Here is a 24336-nt window from a genome sequence, read left to right as displayed (position 1 = left end):
TATACACATTCAATGAGTGACATTCAAAGCATAGATTCTTTTCGCATTTCTGCTAGCATTTATCCTCCTTGGCAAAAGAATACTTGCAGAGACAAATCATCAGGAGGAAATCATGTTGCGGTGATATTTAGGATTTCAATCTTTTGATGAGGAGAGCAACAAATAAGAAGACACAAACAAACAAAAAAAAGAGAGAGATGCAGTGAACAATCATACAAGTGGTATAAACTCAAGTATGGGCATTGTGCCCAGTCTTCATTTATGAAGGAGTAAACTGGGCCAATGAAATGATGGGGAATCAACAAACACTTTTGTCATACAATATTGCTAATTTCATATGCAGTATGTTCGTTTTACTGTATGTGGATTGCGTCTCCGCTCTCCAACCATCAGAGACTATGGGATCTAATTCCACCGTGGCAGGGATCTTTATGAACGTCTTTAGAAGGAGGATGATTGTCATTCTCCAGGAATGAACTCACCATCCTCATTGAATGACTGAACTGGCTTGAGAAATATATTTATAGTCATTCATCTAAATTGCTACAATATTATACTGTGGTTTTCTTTCAAAATTTTATGAGTTAGATTAACACACGAAAGATGTAATATGAAAGTATAAGCCACTTGGCTACCTTACCTACGTGATGCATTGCTTTAGAATTTATAAGTTCGTAAAGAAAGACTGAACAAATGCCAAGTTTCAAATTATATTTATTTACTTATCACAAACCTTCTTGTTTGCAATTGAGTCTTCTTTAGATAATTTGAATTCTTTGCATGTGAAATTCTGTTTACAATGCATGATAATTTAGCTAAATGTTTGATCAGCGTGTGTTGCAGCGGTGATAATATCGCGTGAAGTCGGATAAGTAGGTCTTCTTTATGTACTTTACCAGTTTATAAAGTACACAAGCAAGCGAACTCATAGATTGTCCGCTCTATCACATCATAAGCTATATCGGTTAATTTAAACCAAGTGCAAAGTAAACATTCGTAAGTTTCTTATAAAGACAGAATATGAGAATACAAAGCATAAGTCCATAAGCGGTCGTTTAAATTTATTAAAAACCAAAACCTGCAGTAAACAAATACCTGTTTATACCATCAATTCTGTATGAGCCTCTCAATTAATTGCAAATTTAAAGAGTCAGAATGATAACTTTTCGAACTTACTCAAATAGTTTTGAACTAATTTGTATATTGTTTAATATTTACAACAGTTAATAGCACAAAAATTGCGTAAATAAGCTATTCAGATGATTTTTTAATATTTTGTCAAATAAATGAGTTTAAATAATTCAACTTAGGAAAACATTGAAACTGCATCGAAATCACAGCGATATAAATATTATAATGCTTCTAATGTTTGAAGTACAACTCATGAAATTAACGGTAAAAGTACAATTTCACCTATACGATCCCTTCTATGTAGATTCATCGCTGTCAATTCATCGTGTATTGAATGAAATGAAGTGTAGTTTTGCCTAATCCAGAGCTTATGTGCTGCATGATGTAAGTAGCTTAACCATCCATGAAACCATGTAGAATATCCGCTGTATACATCATCAAATTCCTGACAGTTCTCAAGACCTCTGGATTGACTAAGTTCTAGTCTGTCAGTTTGCGAGAGAGAGAGAGAGAGAGAGAGAGAGAGAGAGAGAGATTTGTGCTACCTAACAGTTACATGATGATGTCTTGCCTGTTGGTATTAATTTTCGAATATAATCATATAACCATATGATTATCATATATTACAAATTGCTTGAAGTTACCGGAATTCTTCTTCTTCAAGTGTCATCCCCTGCTAGAAGGAGGTTGGCAACCATGTCACGGCTCTGGAACATGTATGGTAATTAAAGCCAGTCCACTCCTTAATGTCTTCAAACCACATTCTCCTGGGTCCTCCTCATTTTCCATCCAGTTTCCATTTTAATAGTAATTTCTGAATGCCTTCTTGTCTCGTTAGATGTCCAAAATATTTAAGTTAAGTTTTCGTTCTTTAATTATTTTCATTTTTGCTTTGTTTAAAACATCTTCGTTTTTCATTTTCTCTGTTCATGGTATTTTCAACATTCTTCTGATGGTCCACATTTCGAGAGCTTCTAATTTTTCCTTTGCTTCTTTATTTAAAGTACAAGTTTCACTATGTAGAGAAGGCTGGGCCAGATATAGCATTTTATTAATATTTTTCTTGTGTCTATATTAATGTCTCTAGGTGTTAGAACAGTTTTCATATCAATAAAGGCTTTTCTTGCTAACTCTATTCTTTCTTTTTTTTTTATTTCTTTAAGGGAATTTCCTCTTTCTGTAAACATTTGTCCCAAAAATATAAAAGACTGAACCTGTTCAATTTTCTTTTTGTTAACAGTTATGTTTAGTTCCTTATTGATTGATTCTTTTGATATAATCATGCACTTTGTTTTCTTTGGGTTAATAATTAGTCCCATGTCTAAGCTTCTGTTGACATTTCTTGACTAAGTTTTGAAGATCATCTTCAGATTCAGCTATACGGACTGTGTCATCTGCATACCTGAAGTTGTTGGTTCCTACCCCTGACTATTACACCCTTCAGTTCTGAAATAATTTTCAAGACTCTTGCTCACTATATATATTATACAGTAAGAGTGATAAAACTTTGATGTTGATATGACCTTGATAAGGAGTAAGACCTTCTCTTACTCCTTTACTGATTTCAAAGTTGTCAGAATATGCATTTTTATATCTTATTGAGGACATTTGATTCCAGTATATATTTGTAATTATACGTAGATCTTTTCCTTTTAGCCCATTATTCTGTAGGATATGTATTAATTTCTTGTGATCTATTGAATTGCTTTCGTGTAATCAATAAAACAAAGATGCATGCTTTTCTAGTTATCGAGGCTTCTTTCACATAATGTTCTCAAATTGAAAATTTCTTCTCTTGAACCTTTATCGTTTTGAAAACCTGATTGAGTGTCTTCTATTTCTACTGACAAAGTGCTTTTTATTCTTTCTAGGATTATTCTCAGTAGAGTAGTAATTTTGTAACATGGTTTGTTTCACTTATTAGTCTACATTCTGAACATTCATACGTTCTTGGAATTTTGGGAATAGCGACAAAGATAGATTTCCTTAGATCATCAGGATGTATCATGTATCATAGATGTTATTTAAATAACCTTTAGGTCATCAAGTGTGTTTTCATTTACTTTCTTTAACAATTCAATTCTGGTCAGGGCCTGGTGTTTTAACTGTTTTCATTTGACTTAGAGCGTGTTCTATTTATTCATATGCAATCGGTTCACCATCCGTATTTTGTATCAATATAGTTTGTATATCTGAGCGTCTGTGCGATCAGAGTTAAACAGATCTTTTCCATATTTTTTCCCATCTTTTTATGATATCTTGTATCTCTGGTAGCATTTTTCCATTTTGATCTTTTATACAAAGATTATGGTTGAAAATTTTCTTTATATTTGTCAGAACTTGGATTGACTTATGCATTTCTTTACAAATGTGTTTCTTGTCCAATTCCTCTATTTCTTTACATTTTTCATTTAGCCACTTGTCTTTAGCCTTCCTGCATTCATTGTTTATAATTTTACTGAGTATTCTATACTGTTGTGTACTTTTCTTTTTTCGTCTTTCATTCATAAGTTCTAGTATTGATTCAGTCATCCAGGGTTTTATCTTATTGTATTTAATTTTTGGAATAACCTCGTTAGCTGTCTCATATATTGCACTTCTAAAATATGACCACCTGTTGCAATTTCCTCTGTGTTACAAGGTATACTGTCTTTGGTTTTATATCCTACATGATCAAATCAAATTTTTTCCTAATTTCTGAGTTAAACACCATTATGTTGTCAGGTATATTCAGAGCTGTCAAGTCAAGTCTTTCAATATAACTGTTTTGAGAATTGTTTTTTAGTTTAATTTTTAATGTAAATTCAGGGTTATGGTCTGAACCTATATCAGCACTTAGGTATTGTTTTATGTTGGTTACATTATTTTTGTAACCATTATTTATCATTATGAAATCTATTTGGTTTCTTTTAGAGTTATCCGGGTTTGTCCAAGTATATAGTCTGCGCTTGGATGTTGAAAGAAAGAATTCATTATCCGTAAGTTCTTTTGAATGCAGAATTGTATCAATATCTCACCTCTTTCATTTCTTTCGCCTAATCCAAATTTTCAACAACTGGATTTTCTTCCCCTTCTCCAACCTTTGCATTCATGTCACTAATCACTATTACCATCTCATTTGATTTTACATATTCCAAAGATTTTTGTAAGTTATAAAAATCTTCTATTTCTTCATCATTGTGAGTCATCGTAGGGCCAATCCCGGATAATTATGATGATAAAAGGCTTTATGGCTAATTTAATAAGTATTATTCTTTCATTGTGGGCCAGCCCCATTACATATTTAAAGATGTCTTTCTTTTCCACCAGAATATATAAATGTAAAGCCATCTTTTTCTAGTTTTCCCTTGTTAGGCCATCTTGTTTCACGAATTCCCATCACATCAACTTTAAGTCTTTTCATTTCCTCTATAAGGTTGTTAAAATTCCCTAGTTTATATAATGTCAGGTTGGTAGAATGGTGGTGAAGACAGAGAATGGTAGAGTAGGTGTCCTCCCTCGATGAGTCTTTCGACTCCCTGGAGGTGTAATGTAATAATAATAATAATAATAATAATAATAATAATAATAATAATAATAATAATAATAATAATAATAATTTTCTCACATTCCAATTTTCAAGATCCTGTTTCTTGTTTTTAAACGAGGAATATCAGATGCCGACCTTCCTTTCGGATTTAAGTTGACATCATCATGGAGTGCATTTGCAGCGCTCGTTTTACTCACAGTTTCAGTGTCTTCTTCCCTGTAACTATTTACAGCTTGGGACGTTGAAGAGATTCCAACTTCCAAAGCATAGCTTGTAAGATATTTCCTTTTCTCCATGGTCAACTATACGATTGACTGCAGCGTTTCCCAGATTTTTCCTACGGAGGAACACTCCACAAATTCGGAAATTTTCACGGAACACCTTGGTTATTTTGTAATGTATTAATAATTAATTATGACATAATCATAAAGAATATTAGTACACTTATGTATACGGTGTGACATGTTGACAAATATAAAATTACATTTAAAACAGTTATCAATCACTGGACTAATGAAATCTTGTAGCATATTGTAGTTTCCTCAAACCAACATCATTAAATTAATTTGTGCTGATTTTCATTGACATATCCCATTCTGATCACCAAAAATTTATAATATTATAAATACTTACGAGTGAATGCAGACTTTTTCTGCTGTGTGCTGGTAGTTTTCCCCTCCTTTTGTACATCCTGGAGATCGCTTTTAGACTGCAGATGAATGAATCACTATCTGTTGCGTCACAAACACCTTCAATAAGTTCCTCCAAACACCCCCAAAAATAAACAAAGTCCATTGTCTCTTATTCATATTAAAATTTAATTCTGTAGGCCTATTACGTTTAAAAAATCACGGCACTACGGTTTCGAAACTTTCACCCTACAACACGAACTTGCGAAGAAAGTATTCAACATTACTATAATTGAGAACCGGATACCTTGATCTTCAATTTCAGTGGAAAGATTTTCTTTATACTTCCTTGCTGATTGGTCACTAACATTTGCAACACAGATATTATTTCGTTCAGTTTTGAGAACAGAGGGTACATCGCCCATTGTTGTAATCGGCTTGCGGGTAATTTTTATGACCGGTCATAAACAGGAGTATTCCCTTTCCCGAATTACTTTCATTTTTAAAAATACATGGCGTGGTCACTGACATCATGGAACACTTATTCACTTCCCCCGGAACACAATTTGGGATACCCTGGGACAGAGAATAGTAACGTGGTGAGGCCCAGATCTCTTCCATGTCTGCAAAAGCCAGCTAACTTGGCTCACTCAGCCAGACGTTGTTCCACATGCCAGTTGTTTCTTCCGCCTGCCAGTTGTTTCACATTGCCGTTTATACATAAATTCTTCCGCAATGATGAAACAGCAGATGTCATTGCAGTCCTAACACATAAAGAACTGTTGACGTCTTAATTAAAACCCATACATTGTATTATCTGTTTGAGGTAATCAGTGAAATTTGTTTTGATCCTGTATTATTATGTATACGGTAGGGGCTCCGCCCCCTGACGCCTACGGCTCCCAACCCCCTGTGTTCCGGACTAGTAGGCCGGTTCTCCTTGAATTCCGATGACTCGAATTTTGAAGACTCGACACTCAGGGTAGCCCATGAGTGTCGAGTCTTCAAAAGGAGGGGGTCCTTCCCATGGCGCCTACGGCTCCCAACCTCCCGTGTTACGGATTGGTAGGGCGGTTCTCCTTGAATTCCGATGACTCGAATTTTGAAGACTCGACACTTAGGGTAGCCCATGAGTTTCAAAACGTTTCAAATAACTTGACAAAAACGTTACACAAAAACGTTACAAAAAACGTTGCATAAAAAATTACAAAAAAACGTTACATAAAAACGTTACAAAAAACGTTGCATAAAAACGTTACACAAAAATGTTACAGCCTCCATCCGTTTCAAGCCGAGTCACATCCGTTTCCAATTTCAGCTTATCATTTTATAGTATAGATCGTGGATCAGATGCCATTCTTTTACATGTTAAAAATGTACACTTTAGGATATTCGTCTCTTCTCTTTTGTAAAATAATGCCAAGAACTAGAGTTTAGTAATAATTCCAAGTTCTGCTTAAGAGAATCAAAGTTAAAAATTCAATAACATCAAAATGAGTGGACGCTGATGACGTAATAATATTTTTGGAGAGCTCGTGGGATGAGCGCACTCGTGGAACTAAGCGCACTAGCCCGAACCATGAAAAGGTTCGGGCTAGTGCGCTTAGTTCCACGAGTGACATGACCAGTGACAATGAATCTCTAACCCTATTCTAGACAATCCTGTGCTTCCAAATGTGTCCAGAAGATTGAAAGCTATTATAACAGCAAAAGGTGGACCAACTCCATTTTAATGACGTTCTTATTAGATTAAGAGTTGGAACGAGCAGGCATCAGGAACGAAATCAAACTAAAAATATTATCATTATAATACGAATATATGAGAACATTCCTAAACTACATTTGCCATTGTGATTACAATGCCAGAGAATACATACTACTCTAAATCAAGGGTTTTCAAATAAGGAGATTTCGGAACACATGCGCGCGCACAGAATTAAATTTTCTTTTCTTTAACACATGATAGTTTTATTACTCCTTGTTTATAAAAAGAATAATAAAAAGTCACTTTTCAGTACTGGTAAATTATCATTGCGTTCACTGAATATCCAAGGGCTTGATGTAGTTGAATACCACTCAACTAATAATTTTCTGATTCCACACATCTGATATTCTCATTTTTCTTTAATTACATTTTACATGAATCTCGTAATTATAAATATTACCATCATCCTGATTTACTTCTTTATGGACATAATTACGATTCTCAACTTTCCATGCTTTGGTATAAAAACTCTGTGTTTAAATGTCATCCCGGATGAGTAGAACGTTTATAAGATCCTTTCAACTTGGTGATTTAGGCGATATCATATGACGTTGGAAGTGGTAGCCTGCCAGATAGTCAGGTTATTTCTCTCAGCGAATAGACAACCCATCCATAGAACACAGGTGACAAACAAACAGACTAGGCTAATAGGATTAGCTGCTCTATCATAGCATTAATGAGATTTATATGAACTCGAGCTACTTGGCCGTGACATTCATTCAGTCTAATATTACAGATAAGGTGAGATAAGGTGATCAATCTCATTACAGAATGTTGGCAATCAAATAGTTTGACACGTCAGTTGATCCCCGTTATTCCGGTAAATCCTCTGATATGCTCAAATTTCATTGCAGAGAGAGAGAGAGAGAGAGAGAGAGAATCCATCATTTAATTCCTTCTCAAGGCTAATATGTAAACAAATAAATCTTAAATTCTTATAGAAGAGATATATATTTGTATGCGCAGCTAACTACTGTACAGCCTAGCTCACAACTATTAAGGATAGTTCGATGTTCTCTTAAATATTTTTGCATAAAACTAGAAGTTACCATTTAAAATGGCTGCACACCGGATCAATGTTCCAGTTGGCTAATTACAAGACAAGCATTTACTAGCTTGGCACAATAATGGATACCCAAAATAAAGATAGCATGGACAACTCAGTTAATAGAAAAACTCATATACAGAAAGATAAAAGAGGTTTTTCTAGAAGTTTCCCATTTCTGTTATAAATAAGTTATGGTCGCCACTTGAGTGCCTTTGGAGTACAGGTGATTGCCATGTTTTGACTCAGTGAGCTCCTTAAACCCAAGCGCATTAATGGATTCCGATGAAGTCGTCTACCGTCGATAGTGAGTGGACTAAAGAAGTAACAAAACAATGCTCTGATCTTATTACAAGCAATGCACTTTTGGCCTAAGTCTATTCATTTGGGCTTCTGCAGTGGCGCACTCAGGATTTAATCTTGGAGGGGGCTGAGCGCTCAGGATTTAACCTTTGGGGGGGGGCCGAGTTGAGTCGACGTTTTGAGAATACACACTACACATCGCATACGACCTATAACTGAGCATCTGCAGTGATCGCTAATTCATAAGTAGCACACAACATAAATTAAAAAAAATGAATTTTCATTAGGAAAAGATTTTTGGAAATTTTTCTAGTGTTTTTTCCTTTTCTTTGGGGGTGCCAGGGCCCCTTGGCCCCCCTCTGGGTGCGCCACTGGCCTTCTGCACTGCAGTAGATCTATAGCATTGCTAAAGACTTGTGCGCCGCATTATACTTTTTTTAATCAAATTTTCTGATTTTATGAAGAAGTGTTTTATTTCTAAGAAGTGTCTCTCTGTCTTGATCAAATGATGCTTGGGTTGACATTGGATCATTACATTGGGTTGGTATTGGATCATTACAGTATTGGATTATTGAATACTTAATAATACTTAATAATTTCAAGATCAATGAAATATCAATACATTTTTGTTTTCTGCTAATATCTCGTTTTGTAACTGAAATTATTATTATAGTCGTTGGAATAAGTAAAATTTGGCAAATGCGTATCTTTTCAAGAGATAACAGTACTAGTGTTCACTGCCTTGTAGTGAAAATTACAAAAGATCCGCAAACATACAAGCAATCAAAGTGTCTAACATTTTATCTTATCAACGAAGATTATGATTCTTCTTCAATAATTGAGTTAGACGCATATCGAGAAACAACCTAGTTTAGGTTACCCATTGAATTAGATGGGGATGTAGACGTTAAGGTCGGATTGGCTAATGAAAATATTATCGGGGGGGGGGGGATAATTGAAGATTATTTATTACGTTTTGAAGTACACTGCTTGGAAAGAAGTCATTTGACATCCTGCAAGGTGGAGAATAAACAGCCATGGCGCCCACTTTAATAAAACGTAGGGACTTCTTTTACTGCGAAGACTGTAGCAATCCAGTGGGGCATACTCACAAGCATATGAAAGCGATCTATGGGAATTTTGGACCATTCATCCTGTAAGCATGTAATGAGGTCCTGGACTGTTGTGGAGCTGACATACCTTGACCTCACCTGACTCTCCAGTTGATCCCACATATGCTCAGTAGGGTTGAGATCTGTATTCTGTGGAGGCCAGTCAAATGTAATGATGTTCATTTCCACAAACCATGCAGTTACAACAAGTTTATGACATGGCGCATTTTCTTGCTGAAAGAGACAATGGTCAGTTCCGTAGAAATTTTCTTGCTGAAAGAGACAATGGTCAGTTCCGTAGAAACGCCACATAGTAGGAATTATTGCATTGTCCAGAATGTTCAGATACTTCTCGGTGTTCCATGTTCGTGGAACCACAAACAGAGATCAAAACGAGGACAAACTAGGAATAACAGGACCATATCATCACACCGCCACCTCCGTACTTCGCAGTTACGCACTCTGATAAGAGCAGCTCAACAGGCATCCACCACACTCATACCCGTCCATCTGCTCAACAGAAGTTACATGATCGCCACTCCATAACACAGTTTTTCACGCTTCCACGTCCCACTGTACACACTCTTTCTGGTTTGGGTTAAGTGGTTGGTTTGGGTAAAGTAGGGCTTGCACATTGCCGTCCGGCCATGGAAACCTATGTCGTGAGCCTCGGTTCTGAATGTTCTTGTACAGATTCGTGTTCCAGCCGATACCTGGAACGCCGAATCGGTAGACGAATGGCGGCTTTTACATATTATTCCTTCGTAGCACCCTACGATCACATTAGGTGAGTGCGGTGAAAATCGTCCACTGCTGGTAGCACTTGTAGTTGATTCCCTGCGCATTTATCTCAGTATGGTATCAGTACACTGATTTTTGCGTCGGGATGGTTCATTTTGTCAATAATGTTCCGAACAGATATACCTGCAACTTTCAAACTGCGTCAATCCCCTTCAAGTAGTAATTTCACCTGGGCGCAGTTGCACTGACTTGGGAGAATCATATTCTTCCAATTTTTACCAGCTACTAACACGCGACTCATTACATGGCACGGTGCACCTTGCCCATGAGTGTGTGTGTGTGTGTGTGTGTGTGTGTGTGTGTGTGTGTGTGTGTGTGTGTGTGTGTGTGTGTGTGTGTGTGTGTGTGTGTGTGTGTGTGTGTGTGTGTGTGTGTGTGTGTGTGTGTGTGTGTGTGTGTGTGTGTGTGTGTGTGTGTGTGTGTGTGTGTGTGTGTTGACTTCTTTCTAAGCAATGTATTTTTCGTAGAGCATCTATCAACGGATTGATTAACGGAGTTTAATGGGAGTATTTCGTGACCTTCGTTCATTAATCAGATGCCATTCTTTTGCATGTTAATAATGTACACTTCAGGATATTCGCCTCCCTTCTCTTTTGTAAAATAATGCCAAGAACTAGAGTTTAGTAATAATTCCAAGTTCTGCTTAAGAGAATTAAAGTTAAAAATTCAATAACATTAAAATAAGTGGACGCTGATGACGTAATAATATTTTTGGAGAGCTCGTGAGATGAGCTCGTAAACAGTCACCCACTCATTAAACCACGCTTGCGTACGCGCACGTATGCCATAAATCGGAAAACAACAGAGAAAATTAAAACATTAGTTAAAGATTACTTTTGTCACGTCGTTTAAAGATATCTGTAGTTACTGCTAGATGTCGTCTGTTGAATGTATGTTGAATGTAATCTTGGTGAATGATGAAAAACTTCAAAAGAAATAAACAGTATTTCAGTTGTAATTTTGTTTATTGTTGATTTTGTGGGTGAAAAACCGCCAATTTTATCGATGAAATTGCATTCCAGTGCAATTTCAGCTTTGACGACTGATCCTATCAATGGGAATTTTTAAGGAAAATGTGACTTTTTATCTTCTTCAACTGTTTATGGTGAGTCACATAAAAAGGGAAAAATAAATATTATAGATACTTTTAGGCATTCATATTTAAACAATACTCGGGACTAACGCATCGATTTTTATTGGAGAGGTGAAAAAGAATGAAAGAAAATTTAAGAAAGTTAAAACATGTAACTTTGCAAATAGCTTTTGCGATCCTGAAATGTTTTTGATATCATTACTGTTTATTTTTCAAAGAAACAAATACTCAGATTTTTTATTCTAAGTTTTTTTTAATAGTCAGGCTCAGAAAGAACTGTTATCACATGATTAATAATTAGTAAATGCTAATATTCATAAAGCTGGTTGTGAATATATAAGAAGTCGGTTGGAGCATTTTTTTTTTTTTTTTTTACACTTAGGAAAAGTAAAGTCATAAAATATTTCTTCTTCTTCCCCTTCAGAAACATTAAGAATTGATATGTAGTCATTTGCTTCTTTATGAAACTTAATATCTCTACTCGAACAAAAATACAACTTAGAATGGCGCCATTATGTTTCTAAAGCAAGCACTGGACCGATCGTTTTATGGCACAGACAGTGGCGCCATTACTCATTTTAACGGTCATTATTTACAAATGCTAAATATTTCGAACTACACTTTACTCTTTTGATGGATAATTTCAAACTTTAAGAAATAAAAACTTTGAATAAAATGCATGATGAAGCTAATACATTACGACTAGTAGTGTTTTTGATAGCTCGTATATTCGCATGTCCGTAAATTAATGCAAGTTCCATTTATTCACTTCGGAAGATGTGTAAATAATGGGCAACCATCATCCCAATGGAGATGTGATCTCCGTTAAGAAGTATATACGATGTCTGGTTTAAGAATATATATATATATATATATATATATATATATTACCACTAAATATTTAATGCTCTCGATGGAGATTACTGAAAAAGAAAGTCTCGGGGGCAATAAGTCTATCGATATTATAAAGCCATCTACTGGGTGGCCATAATTAAAGAGGAGGTGTTCAGAGCCCTGTAGTGAAAAATGTATTGGACGAAATTCAACCAAAATTATGTAAGTACATTTACGAACGATAAAAAATAGTACAAAATTACGCCACTAGGGAATATTTGGCGCTGTATGTGCATGGTTTTGGATTAATTAAATATTAATCGCCAGAAGAGATAACAAATCAATTGTTTTGTTCGTATAACTCACAGATGTGGTTCAATATGTCCTCCTTTCAGATGCTCTAAGAACTGCATTCTGTGAATGACATTTTCTACAGTGGAACGGAACAGATCTGCATTGATTTGCTTCACATGCTGCGTTATTCTGTCTTTCAAGGTTGCTAAATCAGGAACATTTCCTTCATACACCACGCGTTTCAGATGGCTCCCCCAAAAAGTTACAGGAGTTGAGATCAGGCGAACGACTTGCCCATGCTGTGGGAAATACACAATTAATCAGTCATTTTTCCGATATATCGACTGTGTGAGTAGCAAATACACAAACTTAAAAAAAAAAGAATCTTGTGCATGATTTCGCATGAATGTGGCCGCTTACTAGAAGATTATCGAGAAAGAATATGAAAGCGATTTGAGGTTGGTCAAAAGCATGTACACTGGGTACAGCGCTTTCAGCGGCAACCTCTTTCGGTAGTCGGAACGTATCTTCATCAGTTCCTCTATTGATTTTCTGTTTGAGAAATGGGTTATTTGTGTATTTATTGTGAATATTTTGGGATGTTTTGTGAAACATGGTCCCTACACGCACAATCAAAAAACTTAGTGAAGAATCACAGAAAACGAGGCGAGCAATTGATCTTGAAACGAAGTTGCAAAATATGGAAAAGCTACTTGCATCACGGATAGAGGACCTGAAGCAAAAGCGCATACCCTTTACCACTATGACCATAACCACTAAGGCACTAAGTCTCTTCAACATATTGAAGGACGAAACAGGGCCCGATTGCGACTTCGAATTCAACGCTTCTTCCAGTTGATTCATGAGCTTCAAGCAGAGTTTTGCGCTGCATAATGTGAAAATATATAGTGAATCTGCAAGTGCCGATGAAAAGCCTGCCAAAGAGTTTGTGGAGAAATTGGATAAAATTATTACGGAGGAAAATTATTTGCCAGAGCAAATATTTAATATGGATGAGACCTCCTTCCTTTTTTCGGAAAAAAATGTCCGAACGGATATTCATTCACAAAAAAACTAAAATCTGTCTGGTTTCAAAGCTCTTAAAGCCAGTATTAAGATTCTGTTAGGGAAACCATTTTTGGAACGGCACAGTGAGAATTCACGAGCCTTCAAAAACATTAAGAAGCATACTCTTCCTGTTCATTAGCGGAGATATAAGAAGTCGTGGATGACTCAAAAATTGTTTCTGGGTTCCTTAATCAACTGTAATGCGAATGAAATGGAAAGCAATTGTGTGAAAGAAAATGTAGAATATAAAACTTTATTAATTCTAGATAATGCTCCAGGTCATCCACCTTACATCGATGATCTTCACCCAGATCAAGATCATGTTTCTCTTTATTTGCTTCATTGATCCAAACGATGGATCAGGGAGTTCTTGCAGTGTTTAAGGCGTATTATCTAGGGAACGTTTTCACAAGCAATTTCTGCTACTGAAGACCAGACTCTCATGCAATTCTAGAAAACATTCAATATTTATCATGCTATTAAAAATATTATTGTGGTTTGGGACGAAGTGAGCTCAATATATGAGTGGAAAAAGACATTAAAATGGTTTGTGCACGATTTTTGAAGTTTGTAATAGTGGACCTAGCAAACAATCCGAATGCCGGAATGGTAACGACATAATTCAACTCATGGAAATCGCCCCTAAAGAGTTCATCAATGAAGAATTGAGGAACAACGTGTAGCAGAAGAGGAAAACGAGAAATGGAAGAGGGAAAAGAGAAACAAGAAGAGGTAGTTAAACAATTCCCAGTGAAGGGTCTTGCAGAAATGCTCTCTGAAGTTAGCGATGTTCTCACAATGGCTGAAGACATGGACCCAATGTTGAACGCCACTTATTAGTAGAAACGAAAGTAAACGATGCGTTTCCTTGCTATAAACACATTTATGATGAAGAGACGAAGAGGAATAAGCAAAGCGAATTGGACATTTTTATCACAAAAACAAAGGTTACACCAGAAGAGCTGCAACCTGGTCCTTCACATAGGGAAGGTAATGAAGATGTGATTGTGGAGGAAGATTTGGGTGATTATTCTCCTGTATACTTATTACGGTTAAGTCCCTAACCTTTATAACTCTGTTGATTTAATGTATCGACTTACGTCCGAAATGACTTACGACGTAAGTCAAGGGATGACTGAATATACAGCAATCCCTCGATTAATGCGCCCCCGATTAGTGCGTTTTCGATTAGTGCGTCATTTTTTTCGATACCTAAATTCGATTAGTGCTTCTCTAAAATTCGATTAGTGTGCCTATCTTAAAAATAAATGTTACAGATTTTAAAAATTTTCGATCTATACATTTTTATGGCTAACTATTTAAAAAAATCATTCACCAGGATGAAATAAATTAGTTACCGATTTGAAACATTTTACAAAGTTATTTTTTAATGGCATACTACACTATTTCCATGTACACTATGTTCCAAATTTACCTCCAACATTCCTGTCGTCTGCTTTACATAGAATTTTGCTGATCATATCTCGTGCAATTGTTTTCCTTACTTTTTTATTTTAAGTTATTTTCCTAACCTTTAATCATGAGTAAAAGAACTAGTGGGCAAAAAATAGAAGTGTGAAAATGATTCGAAAAGCAATCTGATTGGAAGAAAAACTTGAAATAATAAAGAAAAATGAACAAGGCGAGTCCAGAGCAAAGGTAGGAACAAGAACACAAAAATTGGTGAATCAACTGCTGAATACAAATAGAAAGGTAAGGCTACTTGAAGTTCATCATGCACTCACTCGAAATCAAAGTATTATAATGATTGAATTAGAGACTTCTTTTTTACATGGATCGAAGATTGTAACCAAAAACGGATCCCGCAAAACACTAGCCTTATTAAATCAAAAGCATTAAGTCTCTTTGCAACCTGGAAAGAAAGGGCTATCAATGATGGAAAAGAAGAAGCATTCCATGTTAGTAGTTGAGAGTTTCAAAAAGAGAAATAGCCTACATAATGTTCTAATCTGAGGCGAAGCTGCAAATGCAGATAAGGAGATATCCAGAGATTTTGAAGAAAATTGTGTAAGAAGGGGACTATTGTGATCAACAAATATTTAATGTCGATGAAACCGTCCTTTTTTTGGAAGCGAATGCCTTCCAAGACTTTTCTAACCAAATCAGAGACATCTCAGCCTGGTTATAAAGTCGCAAATTCGAATGAAATTACTGCTAGCAATATGCGAGCCGTTTGGAAGCACATTCTTCCACATTGTGCAAATGATTTTAGAGGCTTTTCAAATGAATCTGTTAATTAAATCTCATTCTGAGAAGTTTAGTGATTCCGACCTGCTAAATTTAGATGCACAGCGGGAAGATCCTGAAGAATATGAAGAAAATTTAATCACCCACTGGCAAGCCCAAAGAGGTTTCTCTGAAACAATTTGAAAATATTTTTCGTACAATCGAGGTTTTTAATCAACAATGCGTTCTGAATATGTGTTATTTTCTTTCAGCTTCATGATTTTCCTTTAACTATGACCTGAGACATACCCTAATTCTTTTATAAAAAAAATTAAGGATCAAAAAAGAAATTTGAGGGAAGAATTATACTTTTTCCCATAGGTTATTACATTCAATTAGTGCGTTTTCGATTAATGCGCCTGTTTTAAAGAACGCATTAGGCGCATTAATCGAGGGATTGTTGTATATATAAGAAATAGTTTCATCGTTTTCCTAAATAGTTGTCAACCAATGTTCTTTATGCATCGTTAAAGATTATATGATATACCAAAAAAAAAAAATTAACTTAATCTTCCTTTTCAACAATTTCTTCAAAATGACTATTGGAAAAAAGGTTTTAAACAAATTATTGTTCCGTGCGAAACATACACCTGAGATCAGAGAATCAGATATAAATGTGCAGTTTTCTTAGCCTACATCAGAGGAGCTTGCTGTTTAAACAAACAAACATAAAATCTTTGTTTAAACCAGTTCAGATCCTACAAAATCTCCTTATTTCTCCAAAATATAACGCTCTTGTTAAAAAAACTGTCATATATACATTCTTTTTTCTTCGGCTGCGAAACATTAAACCAGAAAAACTTTGAAATCCAGAAAAAACGAACAAATGAACGAGGTTGTAAACAAGGGGAAGAAAGGATAAAATTGTCTGCATATTCTATAATGATATAGGATATGCAGCCATGGAATTGTCATCCGTCTCTATGCCTTACCTCCAAGACAACCTCCTTTAAGGACTTTCATGGAATCATCTTACGCTCTCAAGGCACCTTCAACAGGAACTAGGGTGTCATCCTACATGCTATTTCGAAATCTCTCAAACGATTAAATATCATATCAGACTTTCATTACACTAGTAATCATCTAAATGGTCTTCACGCTCAATATGCAATCTGGTTCAAGTGTTTAATACTCGGCTATAATGCTGTGATATTCAAACTAACTGTTGTTAGGAATTTCCGTTCCACGTTTTCTAGCCTTGTTACCTCTCTGAAGGCGCTCTTAGTTATAATACAGTGTAACGTGTAAGACTTTATTATTCTAATAAAATATCTGAGAGAGAGAGAGAGAGAGAGACCCATAATCTTGGAAGTTATTATTACTCATTGAACTTCGTAATTTCACTTAAAATTATTTGTGTAAATATTTATTCAAATCTTTGTTGTTGTTCTCGATCATAAAGCCAAATGAGTGTCTTCCGTATATCGTAACATAAATTCTTTAATCAAACTTAAAATATTGATAACCACGCTTCTGTTTAAAAATTTGATTTAATTGCATAAAATATTCTAACCAACCATCAGTGAATGACAACGAAATTATGGGAAGAAAACTGTTCTACTTCTAATGGTGGTAATAATTAAAAATAATCTGTAATAAATTTTTATGTATTTAATGTCAATATAATAATAATATGCAACAATTGCATATTATTATTCTGTTGGATCTGGCTGTATCCCGATTTGTGAAATAATAAACTGGTGTTTCATATCTTATGGTTATTTCTCCGAAGTAACTATAAGATATGCAACGCATCTTTAGTATGATTTTGGAGACTATATTATATATATATATATATATATATATATATATATATATATATATATAATATAAAATGATAAGCTTTTTTTGTAACGTTTTTGTGTCATGTTTTTTGTCAAGTAATTTGAAACGTGTCAAACTCAGGGGCTACCCTGAGTGTCGAGTCTTCAAAATTTGAGTCATCAGAATTCAAGGAGAACCGGCGTATCCCTACGAGTCCGGAACTCGGGGGAGGGGGTTGTACTTACCAGTCCGCAATTCGGGGGAGGTGGTAGAACCCCCTTTCGAGTCTTCAAAATTCGAGTCATCAGAATTCAAGGAGAACCGGCCTACCAGTCCGGAACTCGGGGGGGGGGTGCTCCGTAGGTGCCGGGGAGGCGGAAACCCCCTTCGCGTCTTCAAAATTCGAGTCATCATAATTCATAGAGAACCGGCCTACCAGTCCAGAACTCGGGGAGGTTGGGCGCCGTAGGCGACATGGGAGCGGAGCCCCCCTTATATATAGTTTAGTCCTAATTATTTATAGTTGTCTAAAGAATTGGATTATATTGGCACTTTCAATAAAAAGAAGTAGGTTCAAATCCTATCTGAAATACAAAGAACGTTTATAAATTGTGCAGAAAGTTTTTCCGCTTGATTACAAAATAAATCTTACTTTCCAGGAAATTTTATTTTTGATGGAATTAATGCAGAAATCATAGATTTCCTTATACAAGTATAAAAGATGCATCCACTTATTATTAAACACATGTGTGTCAGTGAAGTTATCGAAAGAACAAAAGATAATTATACTTGACAAGAAAGTTTAATCTGATTTTAATCTTTTCCTGAAGCATTAGCAAACAAAATTTGTCTTGCGAAATATGTTCAAGAAAATTTATCTGATTGTTTACTAACTGCGAGATAATCAAATAAATAAATAAATGCATATTGGAATAATATGGTTCGAAAAACGTCAACATATTAACACCGAAAGGACAAATCTGTGTCCTTTCGGTGTTAGATCTCAATTTGTCTTTGACCATGTAGCATAAGTTTAACTATAGTTTAATTATTATATTCAATAAAACTAATTAATCTGTAAAATGTATCATATACACTATTTTTTAACCCAGATATTGAACAGGAAATATGTCATTTAGTGTAATATATATACACTAACTTCAATGAATTAATAAAACAATTAAATACTAGACATTAGCGCAAGAAATATTATCTAGTACGATTAAGATGAAGACCTACTTCTGGTTAAGTTATGAGTGCATATGGCATGGATAAGGACGTGCTTTATATGGAACCAGATGGCATAATCCCGCAACATCAAGTACACACAGCCAGCACATATTGTTTATTCAGAGACATGCAGTAATTACGTTGCCATTAAAGCCTTGATAATTGCCATCTGATATTATCCTTGTGGCAGATGTTTGTAAACCCTATCAAGTGTTTGTAAACGTTCGTCTCCCAACACGAACATCGTTTTCTAATTCTCCGGTAATTAGAGATGCGTTTTATCTAGTCTAGAATGAGATAATCTTTTCTGTTCCCATATTTATAATTTGGAATACGTGACAAGAAAGTATTACAACAGAAACAGATGTACACAAATCAGGCGATCCAAAGGTTCGTCTTCAAAAAAAAAAAATAAATAAAAATAAAAAATAAAAAAAAAATTCTGAAAAGCAATAAAGAACAATGATTTCTTTTTAGCAGTTTCCATAGCAACCATTTTTAAGAATGAAGACTGGTATTATTTACTGGCCAGTGTATAGATGGAAGTGCTACATTAGCAAATAATGCAGCGATAAGTAATACTCATGCTCTTGGTTTTATAAAGAGAGAAACATCAAAGAATACTTTTTTGCGATAAACTGGATAAATCAGTTAAATAAATAAATTGAAGGTTTCAACTTTCATTGAAGTTTAGGAGAGAAAAAAAGAAACTTATAAATGGAATGAAGATAAATAATTTGCTAACTAAATTAATTTTTTACACATCAAATTATTTACGGGAGTGTACATAATTTATTTTTTTAGTTAGTAAATTTGTATTCATTATATTTCATTCGTTGTTTTATTTTCAAAAACTGTTAAATATATCATTGCAATAGCCAAGGAAATTTGCATGAAAATATACGGTTTCCGCTTAATGAAAATCATTAAAGAAAGGTTAATAAATCTCTTTTATTTAATATTTAACTATATAAACGAATATTTATAAGATTTAAAAATATGGAATATTTAAAACTTTCCTTTTGAAAATTTAAAACTTTCGAAAGATTGAGACGATAATAATCTTCGCATGGATTATCTTGGATTGCACCCTTTGAAAGACAGAAAGAGTAGAATGAGCTATTATATTCTCCTTTTAATTTGATTAAGAGTTTTTATGACCAGACAATCTGTGTGCATGAGTCCGCGTGTGTTCTGTTTTATATATAACCTTGTTTTTTTGTATAACTTTATATATATTTGTAAAAGGTTGAGTTTCAATATTTCAGACTGTGCTAAAATGTTATTACTAACGATACTATTATCAAAGACTTCTTGGAGCCAAATACGACATGTTAAAAAGTTAAACTTTTTCATTTCAAATTTTTCTCATGTGACGTTTTCAGATGAGATGTTTCAAGTTTCACTTTTTAAGCGATAATAGGAAGAAATGGATTTTATTGGATGATATTCTAACAATCATTAGAATATCGACGAAAATTAGAAGTGGTGAGTCGAGCCATTATAAGGACATTAAACGATCGCTTGATATCGGTCATCTTCCAGCTCTCTAAGTATCTGTTCAGTATGTAGGAATCGCATATGTGCGGTGAGGGGGGGGCATAAAACGGTCTTCTAACTGGAGGGATACCCACCTAACAATCTTTTCTTTACAGCAATAAGAAAAGTAGTGTTTTATACGACCTTGACCTTCTATTCGTGAGGTTGATACGCATCACGTTTCGGTAGAAAATGGAGTATGACAGCGAGTCCGTGATAAAGTGTCGTGATTGATAACAGGTGATAGTTTTTGTCAAACTGCTCTCCCACTCTGGCGCGCTTACCATAAAGCGAAAGAAATGATGGGCGCACTGGAGATTGTAGCACCGCCGTTAGAGTTTAAGCAAGAGATGAAAGAGCCATGATGGGCGTTCTTGTGCGGAATTTTATGGAAAAGAAGTTTTTTTTTCATTCTCTCATATATCGACCACACCTTCGTTTCGTATTATTCCCCACTGTGCTTATGTTTCACTGTCATTAGTTGATGGGACACTGACAGATAATCCGTTTAAAGGATCCTCCTATTAAAGTGTCATTATTTTGATGCACTGCTGCAGTTCTTTGTATTCTGCAACTTTTTAGATCAATGATGCGTCCGATGTTGTCATAAAGCAACAGCAGATCTTCATCGGATCTGTCCACTGTTGCAGATAATTTCGAACTTAATAAATTTAAGAACTTTCAGCATAGAACGAGAACGCTTTTTTTCTTGCTGAGGAAACCATTGTGATTCTATTAGGAAAGTTTACCTTTTGGTACTCTGTGTGCTTCGTGTGTGTGTGTGCGTGCGTGCGTGCGCTTATTCTTCCGGCATTTATGGTTCCTTCTCAGAAATGAACGATGAAAATACATAAAATTTCTTTTTTCTTTCAAAAAAAATCAACGTAAAACTTCTGCTCTATGTGTATGTGTGTTCTTCAGCCAATTTGCCTGTTTTCTTCGACGGAGAGACACGAGTTTTTGAGAAGAAAATTCCTGTCTCTCACTGCATGAGACAGGAGAACCCGTTTTCATTTGAACAACCATTAGAAATTCGTCCCTTCAAAGGATTCGAACCCAGATGTTTCCAGTCAAATTTCCATGACAAATTTTATAATATGACATGTTATGAAATTTCGTCATTCTACTGGTCTACGAGGTGTACCGATAATAACAATATATTTTGATATCTAGAATAACACACGAAGTTGCGATTAGTAAGACACGATGGTTCAAATGCACGTCAGTAAATGAAAAATTACCTTTTATCATTGCCAATATAGTTTTCCATTTCCTGGTTCATATGAATTTCATAAACTCTTCTTTGAGACAGCAATAAGAATCATTCTTATGATAATGACTTCTTAATGCCTTTAAAATATTGTGGTATTTTGCTTAATATCTTCTCTAAAACAAAAGTCCGAAGCAGATTTTTTTTGGGGGGGAAAGCTACAATAGACTTCGTTTTAACTAGATCTTTTTTATTATGTAATCAGCAGTTATTTTATAAAACCTTAAATAAATTCTGTTCAGACTATCTCTTTTAATCAAATACTACAATTCTTCCTGTGTTTTGTAACAAACAGACAACAGTTTTTTTTTTATTTTTTTCCCCAAAATGTTCTTCGCGTTGGCATATCATTAGAAGTCTATTATATAAGCTGCAATTGCTTCTTTAAATTGAGAAAAGATTTCACCCATTGTTTATCACGAGGCCAGGTGTGATTTAGGAAAACGATAATATATTTATCAAACTCAAACCTTTCAAACCAATTTACTCTTTAAAAGCAACTTTACCAAAATTAATTTTTTAACGTCAGGTCGTCCAAAAATGACTGTACACCAATAATACTTTATCAACGTGGGTGGAATAAGTGTTACGTAATTAGGGCCTTTTGCTACTCTAGATAGATAGATTGAGAGAGAGAGAGAGAGAGAGAGAGAGAAATATGGAAAAATTTTCAGCCATTTTAAGACTTCAGGAATAAGAGTTAGGTAAACTGGTCTCACAACGGATAAAAATTCATCGCTTAATTTAGGCGTGGAACCCGTTCACTGCCTAAATACGATGGTGTGCTGAAAACTTGTGATAATCACCATGAAGAAACTGACGTTTCGGACATGTCTAATTATATATCCTGAAAGAAAAGGAACGAATTATTACGATTTGATGAAACATGTAAGCGAAGGGGTTTTAAGATAAGTTCTTTAAATATTTGAATATATATCACTTGCTTTAATATAAATTTTGTTATGTTTGTGTTGATGATGGTGGTAGTAATGATAATAATAAGTACTTCAAAAAACAGGAATTAAACAGGCAAATATTATCACGAAGAGATCTAATCATCCTCAAGTTACAGAAGAAATTCTGTTGTTTGTCAACAGTAGTATGGGGGTCACCTCTGACCAGATCAAGATCAAGATAAGATAAGGAATCGTGACGTGATTGGTTTTTCAGATTATGACGTCATTGCAAATTTATTACTGTTTTAAAATGAAGGGTCACGTTATTTTTTTGAAATCATTACATATATTTTTAAGCATTATTAAAAGCACAGAAACATTCGCTATGTTTTCAAAAGTATTTAAAAGCACATGTTTTGGGCATCCAATTTCATTGAAATCAAGAACAGGTCTCTCTAGGAACCTTCTTAATGTTTTTGAATTTTCTCTTCCTTTGGTGAGTAATATTTGATATTTGCATGTTGATTCTATCATCCAGTTTCTTAGTTTGTCCAGAGATAGTGAACCAATTTCCCACTTCAGCTGATGGTTATATTTTATTAACCAAGAATTCTGTTTTTTAACTCTTTCAGGTAATTCTTTCCAACTACAAGGTGATTTTGTCAATCCATATCTTACAATAATTCCATCAGATATACAAATTGCTTTACAAAATAAATTTGAAGTCTTATTCAAAGGAAATTAAATATCAATAATGCCAATGATAACTGAAAATTCGTATTTTTCACCCACTGTCGATTTTTCATAATCGTTTTCCTTCATTCTTCTTCTTCTTAGATTACTTCATATGGCACCACAAATAAATAGTTATTTAATTATTATTATTTCACTGATTATTAGTTCTGATCTTATATTTTATGTTAACCTTCTGTTACAATATTCTAAACAATTAGACTTTTCACAAGGAAACTTTCAAAGAATTTTGTGGCTCACCCATTATCTTTATGTTACAGGACACAAAACACCACAACACAATACAGCAGCTGCAGTGGATGAACTAATGATCCTTAAGTCCAAAGTCACTCGACTCTATGGTTTTTTCTTATAGCACTGTTTACCCTTACTATGCCCTATCCTGACTGTTCCTTCAAAAATGAACCTTTTGCGCAGATGACATGTTTTTGCATGCCATTGGATATATGTTGGTGTGTTTTTATCTTACTTTTTGTGGGGAAAGGTAAAATTTGTATGTGTGTTATCTGGAGAGTACAAACATTTTTTCTATACCAAACTTTAAGAGTTTAAGTCACGTTTTTGGATTAAATTGTCTGCTGTCTCTCTGTAAAACCACCAAATTCTAACAGTTCGGATTTTCGATTATGCGAAAGAAATGTTTTCAGATAACTCAAACAATATCAATAGTTAGCATTAGATAATTTCTAAAATAATCAATTACATGGATATTAGTTTTCACCACTTTTTCTCCTGTTCCTGGCATTAATATCACAGTAGTGATTTTCTTTTACAATAATTAAACAGAATTGCATTAAGGTATAAAGTTGTGGATTTAAATACCAAATTCTAATCAGAATAACTAAGTAAAAAATTCACTGTAAAAAAACACAGTAAACAAAAGCACACATCTTTGTTCATTTAAGTTTACAAACGCATATTTTATTTTGCTGAAATACTATTTACAAGTATATTCATAGAGAAAACTTTGAAACATGTAATTACCTAAAAATAGTTGACAATATTTAGTTTACACTTTTAACATTTTCCAAAC

The sequence above is a fragment of the Typopeltis vanoorti genome, chromosome 3, assembly GCF_054136105.1.
Source record: "Typopeltis vanoorti isolate ZY-2024b chromosome 3, IOZ_Tvanoo_1.0, whole genome shotgun sequence".
NCBI classification, from domain to species: Eukaryota; Metazoa; Arthropoda; class Arachnida; order Uropygi; family Thelyphonidae; genus Typopeltis; species Typopeltis vanoorti.
The sequence above is the reverse complement of the archived record's forward strand: the minus strand, read 5'-3'. Positions refer to the sequence as shown.